The 18193-nt window shown below is 45.2% G+C and overlaps 1 long non-coding RNA gene across 1 annotated transcript; it reads right to left on the bottom strand.

The window, feature by feature from the left end:
- Positions 1-1904: 1904 nt before the first annotated feature.
- LOC128125482 (uncharacterized) lies at positions 1905-7715 on the bottom strand. The gene is made up of 5 exons (XR_008223171.1): positions 7603-7715; positions 4986-5152; positions 3074-3259; positions 2496-2701; positions 1905-2405 (listed from the first exon to the last, which is right to left on the bottom strand). It is a non-coding gene; the product is annotated as an uncharacterized LOC128125482 (long non-coding RNA).
- Positions 7716-18193: the final 10478 nt, after the last annotated feature.

Below are 18193 nucleotides of genomic sequence, written 5' to 3'. Positions count from 1 at the left end.
CATACACACAAATCAAAATAAAACAAATCTTTTTAAAATGAATTTCTATGTCCCGCAAATAGGTCTGCCTATGCTCTTTCTGGTGTTATTTATTTATGACTCCCCATGAAAAGAGTTTGAGATCTAGAAATGTGGTCAGACATCACCCAGTCCTGAGCTCTTGTCTTAGCTACTTTTCTTGTTGCTATGACAATATACAAATGCAGCTTTTGGCAGATAGGGTTTGTTTTGGTGCACAGTTTCGGAGTATAGTAGACCCCTCATGATGGGGAAGGCATGTGGCAGGAGCTTGAGGCAGCTGGTCCCTTTGCATCCAGTCAGGAAGCAGGGAGAGGTGAATGGGGGTGCTTAGCCTGCTCTCTCCTTTGCTCAGTCAGGTACTCTAGCAGGTGAGATGGTGCAGTCTATATTTGGGGAGGGTCCTCCATCCTCAATGAAATCTCTGGAAGCATTCTTGTGGACAGACCCAGAGTGACTCTCAATCCCAACCCGTTGACAATGACTCTTCACCACCGCAGCTGCTCTTGGCAGGGAAAGGTACATAAAGAGTCTGGACCTTTGGGGAGGAGGACATGCCTCCGTGGGTGGGCGTGCTTGATGTGCAAATGTGATCTGATTTTGACTTCCCATTACCTAAGTGAAAATCCAGGTGCGACTGCTCACCTGTAGCCTTAGAGCAGCAGTTCTCAACCTGCGGGTCGAGACCCCTCTGGGCATCAAGCGACCCTTTCACAGAGGTCACATACCAGATAGCCTGCATGTCAGATATTTACGATTCATAATAAGAGCAAGATTGCAGTTGTGAAGCAGCACTAAAATAATTTTACGGTTGGGAGGGGGTCACCACAACACGAGGACCTGTATCAAAGGGTGGCAGCGTTAGCAAGGTTGCGAATCACTGCCTTAGAAACTAGTGGAGAGAGGAGAGATATTTTGGGGCTTACTGACTGTAGCTCCAACCTCCCGGTTAGTGAGAGACTGTCTCAAGGAAATAAGGTAGAAAGTGATTGATAGAGCAGGACACACGCACCAGCACACACACACACACACACACACACACACACACACACACACACACACACACACAATGTAGTAACCTTTCAACCAGGTCCCTGCCAAGATAGGGTAAATATAGGACATCTTCCTGAGTTATTGCTTTTGTCCAAATATTTGTAAGACGCGTCACACACAAGCATTAAAACAACCCAGAATGTCTTTGGAGTCGGAGGCACACCTTAAGGCTACTTCACGTAATGTTCTCATATTTAGTATCTGGCTCAGCATGACGTCTGGGGGAGGGGAAGACAAAAACCCTCATGTGCATTTGGGCTACTTCATGAGAGGAGTCAGCTCAGTCACTTGTCAAATGAGGAAAAGTGAGTTCCAATGAGGCTTTCAGAGAGCAGCCCCGCCTCCTCTCTGCCACATCCTGGGCACCCAGTATTGGTTCCAATCAAGACTTGCTTCTGGAATGCTTGCTGCTTTGGTCTAGTTGTTCATGCTCAAACATTCCACCATTGGTGAAGGAACCAGAGGCTTTCAAACTCCTTCAGGTTTCCAGCTCCTTCCTCCCCAGGACACAGGAAGTGGCCAGTCTCCCCTCCCAGGCTTGTCTTAAGCACCCCTGCAAAGTTTGACACACCACTGAGACATGCGCAAAATTTCTTCAAACAAAACCATGACTTCAGTCTGCAACTGCCATCTTTCCCTGGAATCTTAGGGGTTTGCTTTTTGTTCGTTTCTTTTTTTGTTGTTACTTATTTATTTTTCAAAATTCTTCTCTCATACACCCTGACCGCAGTTTCCTCTCCCTCCCCTGACTCCTTCGACTCCCTCCCCCACCTTCCCTCTCCCCAAGATCCACTCTCCCATTTCTCTTAAAAAAAAAAAGAAAAAGAAAAAGAAGAAGAAGAAAAAAAAGAAAAAAGAAAAAAGGGGCAGGCCTCCCATGGATATCAACTGAACATGGCCTAACAAGTTACAATAAGACTTAGCACAAACCTTCATATCAAGTCTGGATGAGGCAACCCAGGAGGAGGAAAGGGTCCCAAACATAGGCAAAGAGTCAGAAAGTTAGAGACACCCCCACACACACTCCCACTGTTAGGGGTCCCACAAGAACACCAAGCTACACAACCATAACATACATGCAGAGGACCTAGCTCAGGCCCATACAGGCTCCACGATTGTCACTTCAGTCTCTGTGAGCCCCTATGAGCCCTGCTTAGTTGATTCTTCGGGCCTTGTTCTTGCGGCATCCTTGACCCCTGGTCCTACAACCCTTCCCCCCATCTCTTCTGGGGGGTTCTTCTGGCTCTGTCTAGTGTTTGGCTGTGGGTCTCTGCATCTGCTCCCATCAGTCGCTGGAAGACACCTCTCTGATGATAACTGGGCTAGGCACCGATCTACGAGGATGGCAGAATATCATTAGGAATCATTTCATTGACTACCCCCACCCCCGCCCGCGCACCTCCCCCCACAGTTGTGTTTGGTACTATCTCAGGTCCTGGGCCGTCCTGCCTCTGGTTCCTGGCCCTCCAGGCAGTGACTGGCATGGGCTCCCTCTTGTGGTGTGGGTCTCAAGTTGGACCAGCCATTGGTTTGGCCACCTTTCCCCCAGCACGTCTTGCAGGCAGGACAGGCTGTAGGTTGAAGGTTTTGAGGCCGGATTGACTTCCCAGCCCCCTGCTGGGAGCCTTGCCTGGTTACAGAAGATGGCCAGTTCAGGCTCTGTATTCCCCGTTACCAGGAGACTTCACTAACGTCTCTCTTGTACATTCCAGGGAGTTTCCACTGAACTAGGTTTCTACATCACTCTCCCCCAAATCCCCAATTCCAGTCACCTCTCCCAGTATTCTCTCCCTCTGTCCCTTCCACCCCCCAACCAGATCCCTCCTGTTCCCATCCCCACCCACTCCCAGTCCACCCATGAAATCTGTTCTATTTTCTCTTCCCAGGGAGATCCTTGCACCACCCCTCACAGCCCTCCATGTTACTTAGTCTCTCTGGGTCCTATTGTAGCATGCCTATTCTTTATTTAACAGTTAATGTCCACTTACAAGTGAGTACATACCATGTTTATCTTTCTGGGTTTGGTTTCTTCACTCAGGGTGAGTTTTTTCTAGATTCATCCATTTGCCTGCAGATTTCATGATGTCATTGTTTTTAGCACCCGAGTAATACTCCATTTTGTAAATGGGCCACATTTTCTATATCCATTCTTTGGTCAAAGGACATCTAGGTTGTTTCCAATTTCTGCCTATTATGAATAAAGCTGTTATGAACATAGTTGATCTAGTGTTCTTGTGGTAGGATAGAGCGTCCTTTGGTTTTATGCCCAAGAGTGATATACCTGGGTTTTGAGGTAGATCAATTCCCCATTTTCTTAGGAACCACCACATTAATTTCCATAGTGGCTGGACAAGTTTGCATTCCCACTGGCCATGGAGGAGTGTTCATCTTAGGTCCTTGTTTTGATAACAGAGTGGGAAACAGCTTTTTCATTAGCTCCCGAGGATGACACAGAATAGGCAAGCGAGACACCACGATTGAGGTTAGACTGAAGCCAAAACTCAGCCCTTCAAAGACCTTCCAAGTACATGAAAGTTCAATCAGAAATATTTTCATTGTATCTGGCAGGAGAGCTATAAACCAAGGACCAAGGAATAAGATGGGAATGCAGCAAAACTGGCATGGCTAGGTGTTAAAGAGAAATCACTCCGAGGTCTAGGGGTGTTTTTATGGATTCAATTTATCATTTGTTTAGGCGGGTGTCGGATACCAGACCCTGGACCACACTCAGTTTTGCAAAACGACCGAGGCATAATTAATTAATACCAGGAAATGGAGACAGTCTGGAGAGGCAGACTGTAATAATAAGGATGCATCCACTACATTAAGTACCATAACAGATGGCCAGTAACGCTGTTTTCAAGAACGCCTTGAAACGTGGCTTTATGCGTGTTCATTATGGACACAGATACTCGTGTCTGTAGATGCTCAAGGTCACCTTGGGTGTTGTTCCTCAGGAGCTGTCCATCTTGTTTAATATTTGTTTGTTGTTTGTTAGTTTGTTTTGAGGCAGGATCTCTTTTTGGCCTAGGGCTTACCCATAGAACCAGGTTGGCTGGCTAGAAGCCCCAGAGATCCCACATGTACTCCGTAGTACTGGGATTACAAGCCCAGACGCCGAGGCCAGGCTTTGTCACAGACACACTGGGGGACTGAATACAGGTCCTTATGCCTGGGCATCAAGCACCGTATCCACAGAGCCACCTGCCCAGCCCTTGAAGTTTATTTTGAGGGCTCACTCGTGGGCAGCAGTGTAGTAAGGAAAAGCACCCACCAGAGTATCAGACAAGCCTGGACTCAGACACGCTTAATCAATTCTTAGCTCCATTATCTCTCTGAGAATCAGTTTTCTTGCCAGTAAAATGGCCTGAATGATCCTCATCTGATGGAGCTGGGCACACAGATTAAAAGGAGACCATTTGTGGGAAATGTCTAGCCCACCCCCCAGCCCAGGTAGATACTTAGCATGTGGTAGTGGGTGTGGCTTTCTAGATAGAGCTTTTCCAGGAAAGTCTCAGCCCGAATGGGACACACAGATATTTTCATTGCTTCATCCACATCTCCCTCCATGGAAAATTAGGAAATTATGGTTCTTATAGTTGAGGCAGCCTTTCAGAGCCAACTTAATCCCAACTTCACTGGCAAGATGAAGGATTTCTCTGGGCTAATACCCAGCACCTTCCTGTAGTTTATTCCCAACTTCAATAAAAACTTCAATAAGAATGTACCCATAGGTATGAGGTTTCTCTTTTGCTTTATTTACTTATTCTTTGGAAATTTCACATATTTATACAATGTATCTTGATCACACCCACCCCTGAATCCCCTCCAACATGAACCCTCCTGCCTTCCCGCCTCCGCCCTGTAACCCACTGTTAGTCCTGTTAGCACTGCCTACTGGAATACTGACTGACCTTGTTGGCTTGACCTTGGTGTGGGCATTACCAAGGTAACCACAGCTGCAGGGAGTTCACTGATGTAATGGCATGACGTGTCCAGAAGACAGCATTTCTCAGCACTCCTTCCCAGTCTCTGGCTCTTATGTCCTTTTCACTTCCTTCTCCAAGATGTTCCCTGAGCCCTGAGGGGGTTGATCCAGATGTCCCCTTAGGACCGGGGACTCCAGGCCACTTATTCTCAGCAGTTCTAGTGTGAACTGTCAATCAGTATCTCGTCTCCCTTATTTAATTATGCCCCTCTCCGGTTTTAGATGGATACATGCCCAACTAATTAACAATTATATTCCTCCAACCGCTTGAATATTGGTCTAACTATCAGCCGAGCTTCTGGTATATATGTTGCCGCCCCTGGAAATTTAGATATGCTTCCCAACCATTTCTCTCCACCCACTGGCTAGAACAGCCATGTCTGGCCCAGATATGGAAACCCCTTGAGCTAAAAGGAAATTCTGGACCCCTTTGTGTGTCATAATTAGAACCATGATTTGGGAAAGAGCATGTCCTTCATATTCATGTCCTACTTAATCCACTGTCTTTTGAGGTAACTTTCTTACAACAGCTTAGATTACATCTCAACTAACACCTAGTATTAACACTAATACTAAGACATAAATATTAATTCTAAAGTTGAGTGATATATCAGGGAAGCACCTAGCTTGGGCCCCAAGATATAATAGTTGCTCAATAAATCAGATATCAATCCTCCAATTTCTAGAATCTGAATTTAAGAAATTTACCAATCCAACTATTTATTGTATGCCCAAAATATGAAAATTATATGCTAAGAATGATGCTGGATTCCAAAAGGAGTGATATGGCTCTCTTGCTAGGACAGGCAGTTACGTTCTCATGGGGGAGTAGATTCTTTATTTCTCCATCTAATTCCTTTATAAGAATTGAATTGTCAATGTAATAAATAGAATCCCAGTCTCTCTTGCAAATGGCAGAGGTGGCTGTGGCTTCTGGAAAGCCCTTGGTTACTGTCACCCACTCTCTTAAGGCTGAAGTATCCTCCAGACAAAGTAACATGATCCCAAGTTTGGGTCCCACCATTTAAAAAAATGGCACTTTGGGGCCAGTGAGATGGCTCGGTGGGTATCAGTGCTTGCTGCCAAGCCTGGTGACCTGAGTCTGATCCCCAGAACCCACAAGGTGGAAGGAGAGAACTGACCCTGCATATTGACCATTGATCTCCATGCATGCCATGTCACAATGTGTCACCTCCTCCACTAAGTAAACACAAAAATAAAAATACCATATTGTTATTAGAGCATGAATTTCCTTGATGTATGTATTACAGTTTCATATAAAATGTCCTCCACATAATCAAGTGTTTGAACACTTTCTTCCAAGGTGGTGGCACTGTTTGGGGAGGTTGTAGAATCTTTTAAAGGCGGAGCCTAGCTGGAGGAAGTGAGTTTCTGGGGGTAAGGGGCACCAAGGGTTATAAGAAGCCCCTGTGTCTCTTTACTGCCTTGTTGGTGGCTGTCCTGACTTTGACCCGTGCATGCTGCCTTGCCTTGTCACCACGACAGGCTAGATCCCTTCTAGCCACAAACCAAAGTAAGTTCCTTCCCATCAAGTCATGCTGTTGGGTAGTTTGTCCCAGCACTGAGAAAAGCAACTTGTTCAGTGTATAGCTGTACTCTTTTAGCGCCTACGTCAGAGCATGCGTTCAAACTTGGCCTGTAATTTTTGCCTTGCTAAGGACTGATTGACCAGGACAGTGGGGAGTGTGGTGTGTTAGAAGTAAATAGATTCTGTAGGGTGCAAGGCGAATACCTAGGCAAAGAAAGGTATTCACTCTTTCATTGAGGGAAAGCCTGAAGAGCTGGTATAAACCTGGACCACATAGATCAAGAGGAACAACTGTCCATTATGGGCAGAAAGGAGATCCCATCTCTGGCCAGCCAACCCCTGGGAAACACACAACAACCAATGGGATGCCTTGATCAGGATGTGGACTGTTAGGTCAAGGATTCTTGGCTTTGACTGGACATTAGAATCACCTGAGAAGTTTAAAAATTTTTTTGTATATTCTATTCGATTAAATTCTTGGGGGTGAGCTTCAGACATCAAGCCTCTGGCCTAGCTTTCAAAGTTCCCCAAGTGAGTCTATACACAGACAGGTTAAGAATATCTGTGTCAGACCTTTCATGCTCAAATTTCCTACATATCTGGGGTTTAGCTATTGGTTCTCTAGACTTCAAGATGCAACTAACCAGAATTAATTCAAGCCCAGAGTTTTCCTAGAATTTACTGAGACATTGGGAAATTCCAGAATGAATTTCTCTGGTGTATTATATCACCTTTGAAAAATTACAAGAGCAAATAAAATCCTATCTCTGGGCTGGTGAGATGACTCAGCAGATAAAGGGACTACTTGCCTCTAAGCCTGAAGGCCTGAGCTAGATCGCTGGGACCCATTCTGTAGACGGAGAGAACTGACTCCCATGAGTTATCGTCTCACTTCTACACAACTGTTGAGACATGTTTGTACACACACACAAACACACACACACACTTATGTAATTGTCATTTAAATGTAATTAAATTAAAAGAAAAATCCCACCTCGTCTTTATTCTGGTGTGGAAGAGATGACCCCAAAATGAAAGTCTTAGGAGGAACCTGAACCATGGCTTCTGCTAAGGTCTGCATAGACTTGGCATTTTCTGTGAACTGCTAAGCAGATTCTGAAAACTTCACAGGAGACACTGAATACTCACCCCAGGGCTGGGGCAGCCAGGCACCACAAGCCTGACCCACTAACAAAGCCTCCACTGTAAGAAAGGATGAGTGACTCGGGGCTCAGATCAGGGTCCAACACGCGCTTGTTTGCCTGAAGGGCCCAGACCTAGCCCTTGTTTACAGCCCACGGTTATGGATCCGAGTCCCATTGGAAGTCGAGGGGACTACATCAAAATGAAAGTGCTGTTTCTCTGTGACCCTTACAAACTTACTGAACAGAAAGAATCCGACTTTGGAACTCCAGCAATTGAGCTTAAACATGGAGCATGCTCAGCTAATGCGTAGAACCTTGTCACCCAGCTTCGGCACCTCCTGGTCTGCTGTGGGATGTTTTGTATGGCAAATGTGTTGCTAATTAGTCAATAAATGAAACACTGATTGGCCATTGGCTAGGCAGGAAGTGTAGGCGGGACAAGGAGGAGAATAAAGCTGGGAAGTGGAAGGCTGAGTCAGAGAGACACTGTCAGCCGCCACGATGACAAACAGCATGTGAAGATGCCGGTAAGCCACGAGCCATGTGGCAAGGTATAGATTAATGGAAATGGATCAATTTAAGCTGTAAGGACAGTTAGCAAGAAGCCTGCCACGGCCATACAGTTTGTAACCAATATAAGTCTCTGTGTTTACTTGGTCTGAGCGGCTGTGGAACTGGCAGGTGAGAGAGATTTGCCCTGACCCTGGGCCAGGCAGGAAAACTCCAGCTACACTGGTCTCCTCATTAGCTGTGGTGCCTGTGTACACAACTGTGCCCAACGAAGTGTCGGAGATCCTCAGTGGACAGGCTGTTGTCCAGCAGAGAGGGTGGGGTCCCTACAGGAAGTCACCAATGGCGATTAGTTAAACTTGTGCGCTTGTAAAGGGAGTGGCCCACGGATCCCTGCGCAGTGCTTTGGAACGTGGGTACTCTTCTAGTTTCGTTTCTGCTGCTGTGACAAATACCCCGACCAGAGGCAGTTCGGGGAACGAAAGAGTTTATTTCAGTTCACAATACCAAGTTACAGTCCATCTCTGAGGGAAGCCCAGGAAGAAACTCAAGGCAAGAAATTAAAAGCAGGCATGCTTGCTAGTGCACACAGCACTGTCTCTGACCAAGGAACTAACTTCACAGCCAAGGAAATACAGTGGGACCTGTGGGAGATATTACTTGCTGGCTGACAGGCAGGCTTATGTTCACGTAACTTTCTTAAACAGTCCAGGACTAACTGCCTAAGGAATGGTGCCTCCCACTGTGGGCCGGATTGTCCTCCATAAATTAATAATCAAGAAACTCACCCATAGGCCGATCTGATCTAGGCAATTCCTCAATTGAAATTCTCTTTGCAAGTTATTTCTAGGTTGTATCAGGTTGATGGTGAAAGCCTATCAGAACAGATTATTTAGGACATAACCAGGTGAGAAGGGGTAGGTGGAAAGGCCTGAAAACCTGACTCAAAAGAGGAAGTGCCTCCTCATCGGTCCTCAGGCTCGTTGGATGGCTGGTCTCTGAGAGGATGAGGAGAAGTTGAAGTTGAGAAGGGTGGTGGAGTTGGTCTGAACTCCAGGTCAACTCGGTGTCAGGTCCGACCTGAAGGAAACCTGGGCTGGGGATTCGGTGATAGGTTTAAGAAAGTACTGGGTGCTTTGTTGTAAAGGATTCTGCTGGTGACTGGTCTAGGCTGGAATTCTGAAGAACCAGGTGAAGTTTCTATTCTGTCTCAGAGTCTGCTCTCTCTGCCTTCTTTCTCCTGCCTCCAGAGGAAGGTCTCGCTGGGATACCAACTGAGTCACACAGGCCAAACTTTGTGAAGGGAATCCTTATTTCAGCTTTCTGTGAGCGAGGCTGTGAGGAATACAATGAGGTACCAAAGGCAAGAACAGTTAGACAAGAGGCGCTTCCTCATGGAGGAACATCCCAAAGAATGATGGGATTTGCCCGCCTTCCCCGCTGCAGGGAAGAAGACAGGGAGGAATGACTATTAAATGTGGTCTCCTCTAGTCCCTGCAGCCATCCCAATGAGATATTGTTGGGTAACTGAAGCTCAGCAAATCTGAGCACCACGTAGGGTTAGTTTTTGTCCCTGACAAAGCATCAAAACAACACAATGTAAGAAAGGGAAGGTTTACCTGAGTTGTGGGTTTCAAGGCTCCAGTCCATAGTGGCAGCAGGGGGAGGCAGAGATGAACAGCCCGCCTCAGTGGCCAGGTATCAGAGAGAGAGTGAGCAAAAGAGTAAGAGAATGTCTACACCAGGGCGTCGCCTCCCCCTCCTCCCTCTTGTCTCTCTTTCTCCCCCTCCGCCCCTTCTTCCTCTCCTCCTCCTCCATTCCCTTTGGGACTCTAGACTACTGGATGGTGTCACCTTCATTCAGGACACATCTTCCCTTGTTTAATTCTTTCTGGAAATGTCCTCACAGACACACTCTGATGTCTACTTCATTAATCTAGAGCAGTGGTTCTCAACTTTCCTAATGCTGTGACCCTTTAATACAGTTCCTCATGTTGTGGGGACCCCCCCAACCATAACATTATTTTCACTGCTACTTCATAACTATAATTTTGCTACCATTATAAGTCCTAATGTAAATATCTGATATGCAGGATGGTCTTAGGCGACCCCTGTGAATAGTTATTCAACCTGCAAAAGGGTCGTGGCCCATAGGTTGAGAACCAAGTTTAGGCACTTCTCAATCCAATCAGGATGACCCACTGTACTCGCTAAAGATTGTGTGACTGGAATTGGCACAGCATAGATTTATAATTATGTTAGCCAACATCCAACCATCACTTTTCCAATGACACCATGGAGCATTCTTCTGAAGACGCCATGAGACAAAGGTGTGAAAGATCTCAGAACTGGGGACATTATTAAATCGAGGTGAAGGAGACAATCATGTCTGCCATACTCTTTGAAGAGAACTGGAAATAATTTTCTTCCTAATTTTCTCTACTGCATCTACCATCTGCATTATTTTGAGACTAGCCCTGGGGTCATGCCTCCTGGAGCCATTCTGAATGGTCTGAAGCAGAAGTGGCAGCATGTGCTCTCAGACTCCACAATGTCATCTCTGTTTTACACATCCCAGATGCTGCAGCCCTCTCCTTTCTCAGCATTAGCTGTGGACTTGAAAGCACTGTGTTCTTCCTTCTCTTTGGCTTGATTGTCCTTTGCTCTGGGAGGAAGGGAGGGGTGATAACAGCCTAAAGTGTGGTCAGACTGTCCCATTTTGTAAACTCTAGCCACAGTGCTAAAGAAAACTTACAGCGTGTTTTTATCCAGTGAGGAAAACATGTTATGTTCTGCATTCTTGCATAACCATGAAACATCTGGTGTAACTTAGCTGAAAATTTCCTTCCAGTGTCACATTTGGGCTAAATGATACAGAGACATTTCCACCCTGACCATAAGAGACAACAGTATTAGACTCATTATCACGTGTGTTTGGTCATACCCACCAGGGAATCTCCCTGGGCAGTGATGCAGTACTTCTCAACGAGAACTCATTGTCTCTAAGTCACATCACACCACCCCTGATAAATGGACAGGGCCCAGAAAATGGAATGTAGGTATTTAAAGGCAAGTGGCAAACACTTCTGAGGGCTTGGCCAGGACTCTTCAGTGCTTTCAACTGGTTCTTCTCAAACTTGAATGTGATCCAGAAGGCTTCTTAAAACTCAGATCCTGTGCCTGGCAAGATGGCTCAGTCAGCAAAGTGCTTGCCTTGCAAGAATAAGGATCTGAGTTTGATCCTCAGCACCGAAATGAAATCTGGGTGTGGTGACACAGGCTAGTAATGGCAGAAGTGGGAAGGCCGAGTCAGACGAGATTCCGGCTCAGTCACTCTAGCTGAATCAGCATTCTCTCTCTCTCTCTCTCTCTCTCTCTCTCTCTCTCTCTCTCTCTCTCTCTCTCTCTCACACACACACACACACACACACACACACACACACACTCAGATCCTGGCTCTCATTCTGAGTCTCAGATTCAGTAAGTCTAAGAAGAACTTGATGAATCTGTTTTTCTGCCAAGATCCCAGGTGATGCTGATGTTACTGGTCTGGGAACCATGTGTTAAGAATCACTTTAAACTTTGGACAATCAGATCCTTGAATCTGACTGGCAAAACCTCCCCGGTGTCATAATGGGTTGCCCTGTGCTTTGCTTTTCCAAATGGGTAAGAGTCGGAATTACAATGACCCTTCTTCATCATTGCAGATGTGAGTATACTTTGATACCAACTTGGTAGTTAAAAAAAAGTCAGTAAGTATCAACACCATTGAATAAATCTCAAGTGTAGGTATCTCTAAGAAAAAAGTCAGAAATGAAAGATACAGCAATAATAGCAATATTAAGGTAATTGGTCATTATATGTCAGTTTGCGACACTACCAGTGGGTCACCTAGGTTATGGCTCAGACCTTCTGAAGGAGAGCCCACTGCCTTTACATTGCATCACCCTGCTCCTTAAAGCACAAAATGCTAGACGTATGGAAATCATACGCGTATGCAACAGTTCATAAATTATGGTAACCCCCCCTGTAGGTTGAATTTTCCTGCCTGGCCCACAGTCAGGACAAATCTCTGTCACCCGCCAGTCCCACAGCCGCTCAGACCCAACCAAGTAAACACAGAGACTTATATTGGTTACAAACTGTATGGCCGTGGCAGGCTTCTTGCTAACTGTTCTTACAGCTTAAATTAATCCATTTCCATTAATCTATACCTTGCCACGTGGCTTGTGGCTTACCGGCATCTTCACATGCTGTTTCTCATCGTGGCGGCTGGCAGTGTCTCTCTGACTCAGCCTTCCACTTCCCAGCTTTATTCTCCTCCTTGTCCCGCCTATACTTCCTGCCTAGCCACTGACCAATCATTGATTTATTTATTGACCAATTAGCAACACACTTGACATACAGACCATCCCACAGCACCCCCCATAATGGAATATTATGCCACCAGCAAAGTACTTGGGAAAAGATTTTAATGACTAGATAAAAACCTGGTGGTATTTTACTCAGTGGAGAGCCCAGGACAGGCTGGGGAGATGACCCAGCCACCAAAGCACTTGCCTTTCAAACAGGAGGATTTGAGGTCAATTCCCAGAACCCATAAAAAAAAAAAAATCCAGGCATGGGGCTGAGAGATGGCTCTGTGGTTAAAGGCTCCTATTGCTCTGCCAGGGCACTGAGTCTGTTGTCCGGCCCAGACATGGACATGGAGTGGCTCACTAGGTCCTTTAACTCCAGCGCTCAGGGATCTGACACCCTCTTCTGGTCTCCTCGGGCACTGCAGGCATGCGCACAATTCACCCCTCCCTACCTCACATAGAAATAATTCAAAATTAAAATAAGTCTTCAAAGAAAAAGCCAGGTTTTGTGGTGATGTGTGCTTGTAAGCCCAGTGTCGTGGAGACAGGATCACGTGGATCCACAGGGCTCACCACCTGCCTGTCTAGTCTGCTTGGCAAGATCCAGGCCAATGAGAGACCTGCCTCAAACAGAAAGAGGTGGATGGCACCTGAGAAACAACATGGGAAGGTTGTTTTCTATCCTTTATGGACATGTGCACACATGTGCAACTGTGCGCACACACATGCACACACACAAAAGAAAAGCCTGAGATATACAGAGTTACCTGTAAGATATAGTAACTATACCTGCTACACCTCCTTCTGTTCCTTACAGCCTATCAGCTAAAGAACACACTGACATGTTAGCTCCACGGTTTCTGGATGGTAGCATATTTTCACTTTAAATGCTAACCATTTCTTTCATACATCATCTTCCGAAATAATGTCTCCCACCGTAATATCCTACCCAAAGAGGCTGCATGTGAAGGGAGCTCGCCCTTCCAGTTGGTTCGTGACTGGATACTGTACAGACACCTGACGAAGGGGCTCTTGTAATCTGTAGTGGTAAGCACCCTAACTGTGTTTAGGCACAGTTGTGCTTAAGTATGTGTGGTGCGTATACACATAGATGTAGGATGTGTGAGCATCTTAGGCCAGCACCAGGAGAGGAGGCTACGGAGGACTGTAGCTTGGTCAGCCACTGTGGTCAGTGTACAGTGTACAATACAGCCTCACTAACTGAGCAGCGAACACATGCCACACCCACAAAAGCACTATCAAACCTTCCATGCAAAGCAGGATGGGAAGGGCCACACATATAAAACCATTGCAGCTCTGATCTTTTATGCTTCCAGCAAGTTCTCTTCTAGTCTTGAGCTAATTGGGGGTGGGCTCCTCTTCCTTGTGATTAGTCCCTAAGTAGCAGGGGACTGTTCATTTATATAACTTTGTTCTTACTCTCCTAGTGTTTTTACTTCTTTTGTTACCAAGAAAGTGTGACTAAAATTGCAGTAGCAAATTGTAGCAAAAAACAAAACAAAAAAAACTCCATCAAAACAAACATATTTACAGGGGAATCTCCTTCTGGGTCCCTAGCCCCTCCACAGACACTCCTATTTTTCACACACAGCTTCAGTTTGGTACAAAATCTCAGGGAGACTGTTTATTTGAAATTTGGAAAAATGTCAAAGCAAAATTCCTTTCCTGTCCTGGGCTAAGATGATTCCAACAGGAGAATGAAATGACCAATGCAGAATGAAAGATACGGAGCATGGCTCTCCCTGGTGATTTATAGACCTGAAGACTGGAATGGATGAGTCATGGGCCGATGGGATTAGGAGGGGCTGCTGCACAGCAACCCATAATTTGTCATCAAACTCTACTGTGACACCACGCCAGCCCAACTGTGCTTTATCATTTATAGAGACCTGCAGGAACGCTGTGCAGTTACTTCCAGGTTTTGTGACCTTCCATGTTCCTGTGGAGCTGTGTGGCTCAAGCTGTGATGTACTCATGGTTGGAATGTTAGGAACAGGCCTGGTAGGTTCTTCTTATCCCTCTCAGGGTCATCATACCAACCAGAGCAATCCTCCTTTTTCTACCAGAGATCAAATATTAACTAGAAAATGGAAGAAATTAATGTTTATACTTTTTCAATATGTTGGATGATCTTTGAAGGCAAGGACTGATTTGTTTTTTAAACCAGGTTTCTGTTTTATCCTCAGTTTATCAAAGGAATAAAAAATGTTCGTAATGGGTGTGGAGACACGATCTTAAGGAATGAGTGTTTGGAAGTAACTTCCCAAGACATCCAATCGGGGAATCTGAAATCGTGATCTGGAAGCCTGGAATGGTGTTGGAGATAAAGTAGTGATGTAATTTAGGCTCTTCAAAAGTTTACATGTTCTAAAAGGAAGCTTGTCAAGAAGGAGAAAATTACTGGTATTTTTTAATAAAAGAGGAAATTTAAACCAGAGAGGCTCATTAAGCAGATCTAAGACAGCTGCCGTGTCCACTGGGGAAGTGATTTGGAGCTAAAATTGTAGAACACAGAGAGAACTGGGGACATTTTCCTTCCAGAGATTCCAAAGCCCATGAGAGAAAAATATGCAGTCTTCCACACGTCTTATCAAGTTGGATCTAAGTTTACAATCTGCAATTTTAAAATTTTATTTATTTACTTTTATTTGGGTGTATGTATATGTGCCCACTTGTCTGTACGTTCAGATGCTGGTAGGGGCCAGGCATTTGTGAGCCGCTGGACTTGGGTCCAGGGAACCAAACTTGGGACCCCTGCAAGAGCTCATGCTTTTACCTTCTGAGACATCTCTCCAGCCCTCTAATTGACCCAATTTTATTCAACAACTCTAGCCTACTGTTGCATCAAGTGAAGTGAAACACCATATACATCAGAATTACTAACCAAATTAGGAAGATGGGGGCTATGATGCGGGGAGGGCAGAGGAAAGCAGTAACTGATTTTTTTCCTTTTTTAAGGAAGGTCTGATAAACCACGAGTATATCAGGTAGTGTGTGCTGCATAACAAATGATACAACTTTATGGCGTACAGCACACTGTTGATTCATCTCACAATCTCCTGGGTTGACTAGGGCAGTCTGACTTGGCAGGCTCAGTGGTCTACTGGCTTTATTTGTGTCTGTTCAGTCACCCTGTATGTAAGAAGGGGCTCGGTGACCTGCGGTGTCCTCATTCACACTGGGACAGTTGAATTACTCTTTGAAGGAGCCAGTTGTTTCTCTATATGGCTTTCTCATTCTCAGTATGAGGTAGTATTCCTGGTAATCTTGGGGTCAGGAACACATCAAGGGGCAACTCCATTGCTCAGGTACTTTTCAAATTTCAGCATGAGTTGCCTTTGCTGATTGGTCAGAATAAGTCACATGGCCAACTAAAGTCAAGAAATGGAGAAACCAATTTTACCTCCAGACAGGAAGGCCGTAATTGTTGGCCTTTTATGGGATCCATCAACTAGGTAGTGCAGCATGGCCATGGAACAGTAAAGAAAAGATAGAAATACCAGAGACATTGTCGGGAGCCTTCTAGTCTCAGATCCGCCTATGACCTGTCCAGTGGGTTTCCTCGGAGCAAGGCACCCATGGAAATGGATTCTCAATTGGCATGGATCAGTAGACCATGGGACAGTGTAGGAATTTGCAAAATTTGTGTGGTTTGCAGGCCCTTTTTTCTCTCATTATATTGGTGATTCTTTGGGTGACTTTTAGTTTTACTTTGTCAGTCACACACGGCAGCTGTCATTTTCCTGGGAAATTCTGCTCTTTTTCTAATACTTTCCCTTAAGCTTCAGCAGGGGGGCTGATGCTTCTCAAATCTCTTATCTGGAATTACTAACTACAATTCCTAATCCTGGGAACTTTTCTGATTAAGTGGAGATAGTTAGGTACATATCAGAAAACAAGACCTGGAACATTAACCATGTCTCACAGTTCTGGAAAGGAGAGCAGGGCATACATACACAGACTGGGAGAAAGCCTCAGGAATACACATAGTGCCAACTTGGACACTGTAGCTAGAGTTTTCCTGCCTGGCCCACAGTCAGGACAAATCTCTCTCACCTGCCAGTCCCACAGCCGTCAGACCCAACCAAGTAAACACAGAGATTTATATTGGTTACAAACTGTATGGCCGTGGAAGGCTTCTTGCTAACTGTTCTTACAGCTTAAATGAATCCATTTCCATTAATCTATACCTTGCCACATGGCTCGTGGCTTACCGGCATCTTCACATGTTGTTTGTCATCATGGCGGCTGGCAGTGTCTCTCTGACTCAGCCTTCCACTTCCCAGCTTTATTCTCCTCCTGCCTAGCCAATGGCCAATCAGTGTTTTATTTATTGACTAATCAGCAACACATTTGCCATACAGAACATCCCACAGCAGGACACCAAGAATATAGAATCAATGGCAGGATCTGGAATGATCCAATGGGAAAAAATTCAATGTAAATATGGGGTGGATAGATCCATCTTTACCATACACAGGAGCTTATATTAGTGAAGAAGTATGGTATAGTGAGAGGGGACAAGAGTGCCTTATCAAAGCGTGCCTTTCACAGAGAGATTGAGACATGGGACCTCTTGTGGAAAAGGACACTGTATAAAAGCATATCTTGCAGACATGAAAGAATTGTTTGGGTTTGAATATTGCCCTTAAAGCATTGTGCCCATGTCTATTACTTTTTAACTTTGTAACCCCAGTAGCTGTCAGCTGATGTAAGTGCTGCAGAGAAGGATGTGTCTGGCTGGATATTTAGTTAAGCCTGCAAAAATGCTGAACTCTATGTCTAGAATAAGGCTATGTGGGGAGTGGGAAAGTGTATTTGGGGATCCGTAAAGGGGAACAATGGGGGGCTTTTTATAATGACTACAATGTATTTCTTAAACTATGATGTATTTCTTAAAAGTCAAAAATAGCAGCCAGTAGTAAAGCTGTTCATGAGAGCCTGGTAGAAAAAAACTGCTACAGTGTAAATAAAAATGGCTGAAGCTATTTGGGGCCACTTGAGTGCAATCCACCTGGTGGTCATATTTCTTCCTTGTGCCAACACCTTTTCCCCGTCTCAAGACCTAAACCCAAGCCAAGGCTGGACCCTGGCAAGACACAATCCTTGACTGTAGAAATTCATTATTCCAGGTGGTGGTAGCTAAAACCATACCTGATTGAAACTTAGTCCAGCTAGGAAAACTTGTTTAAGGATGATCTGGTTTTAGTTATCTCAGAATGAAGTATAATATTGGGAATATAAACTGGGCAGTGGTGGTGTACACCTTTAATCTCAGCACTCGGGAGGCAGAGGGAGGTGGATCTCTGAGTTCAAGACCAGCTTGATCTACAGAATGAGTTCCAGGATAGCCAGGGCTACACAGAGAAGCCCTGTATTGAAAAAAAAAGAGAGAGAATATATAGCTACAAATACCGTCATGCTACAATACCAAACATGCCCTAGGTGTCTGGGATCCTTGTGACCTAAAACTAAGCAGGCAGTGATAATTCCCTTGGAATACCTGCAAATCCGGCCCTCTTAGTTCCACCAGGAAAGAAGATCCACCTTT

Source organism: Peromyscus californicus, unplaced genomic scaffold, assembly GCF_007827085.1.
Source record: "Peromyscus californicus insignis strain IS unplaced genomic scaffold, ASM782708v3 Scaffold_11__1_contigs__length_118956290, whole genome shotgun sequence".
NCBI classification, from domain to species: Eukaryota; Metazoa; Chordata; class Mammalia; order Rodentia; family Cricetidae; genus Peromyscus; species Peromyscus californicus.
The sequence above is the reverse complement of the archived record's forward strand: the minus strand, read 5'-3'. Positions and strand labels throughout refer to the sequence as shown.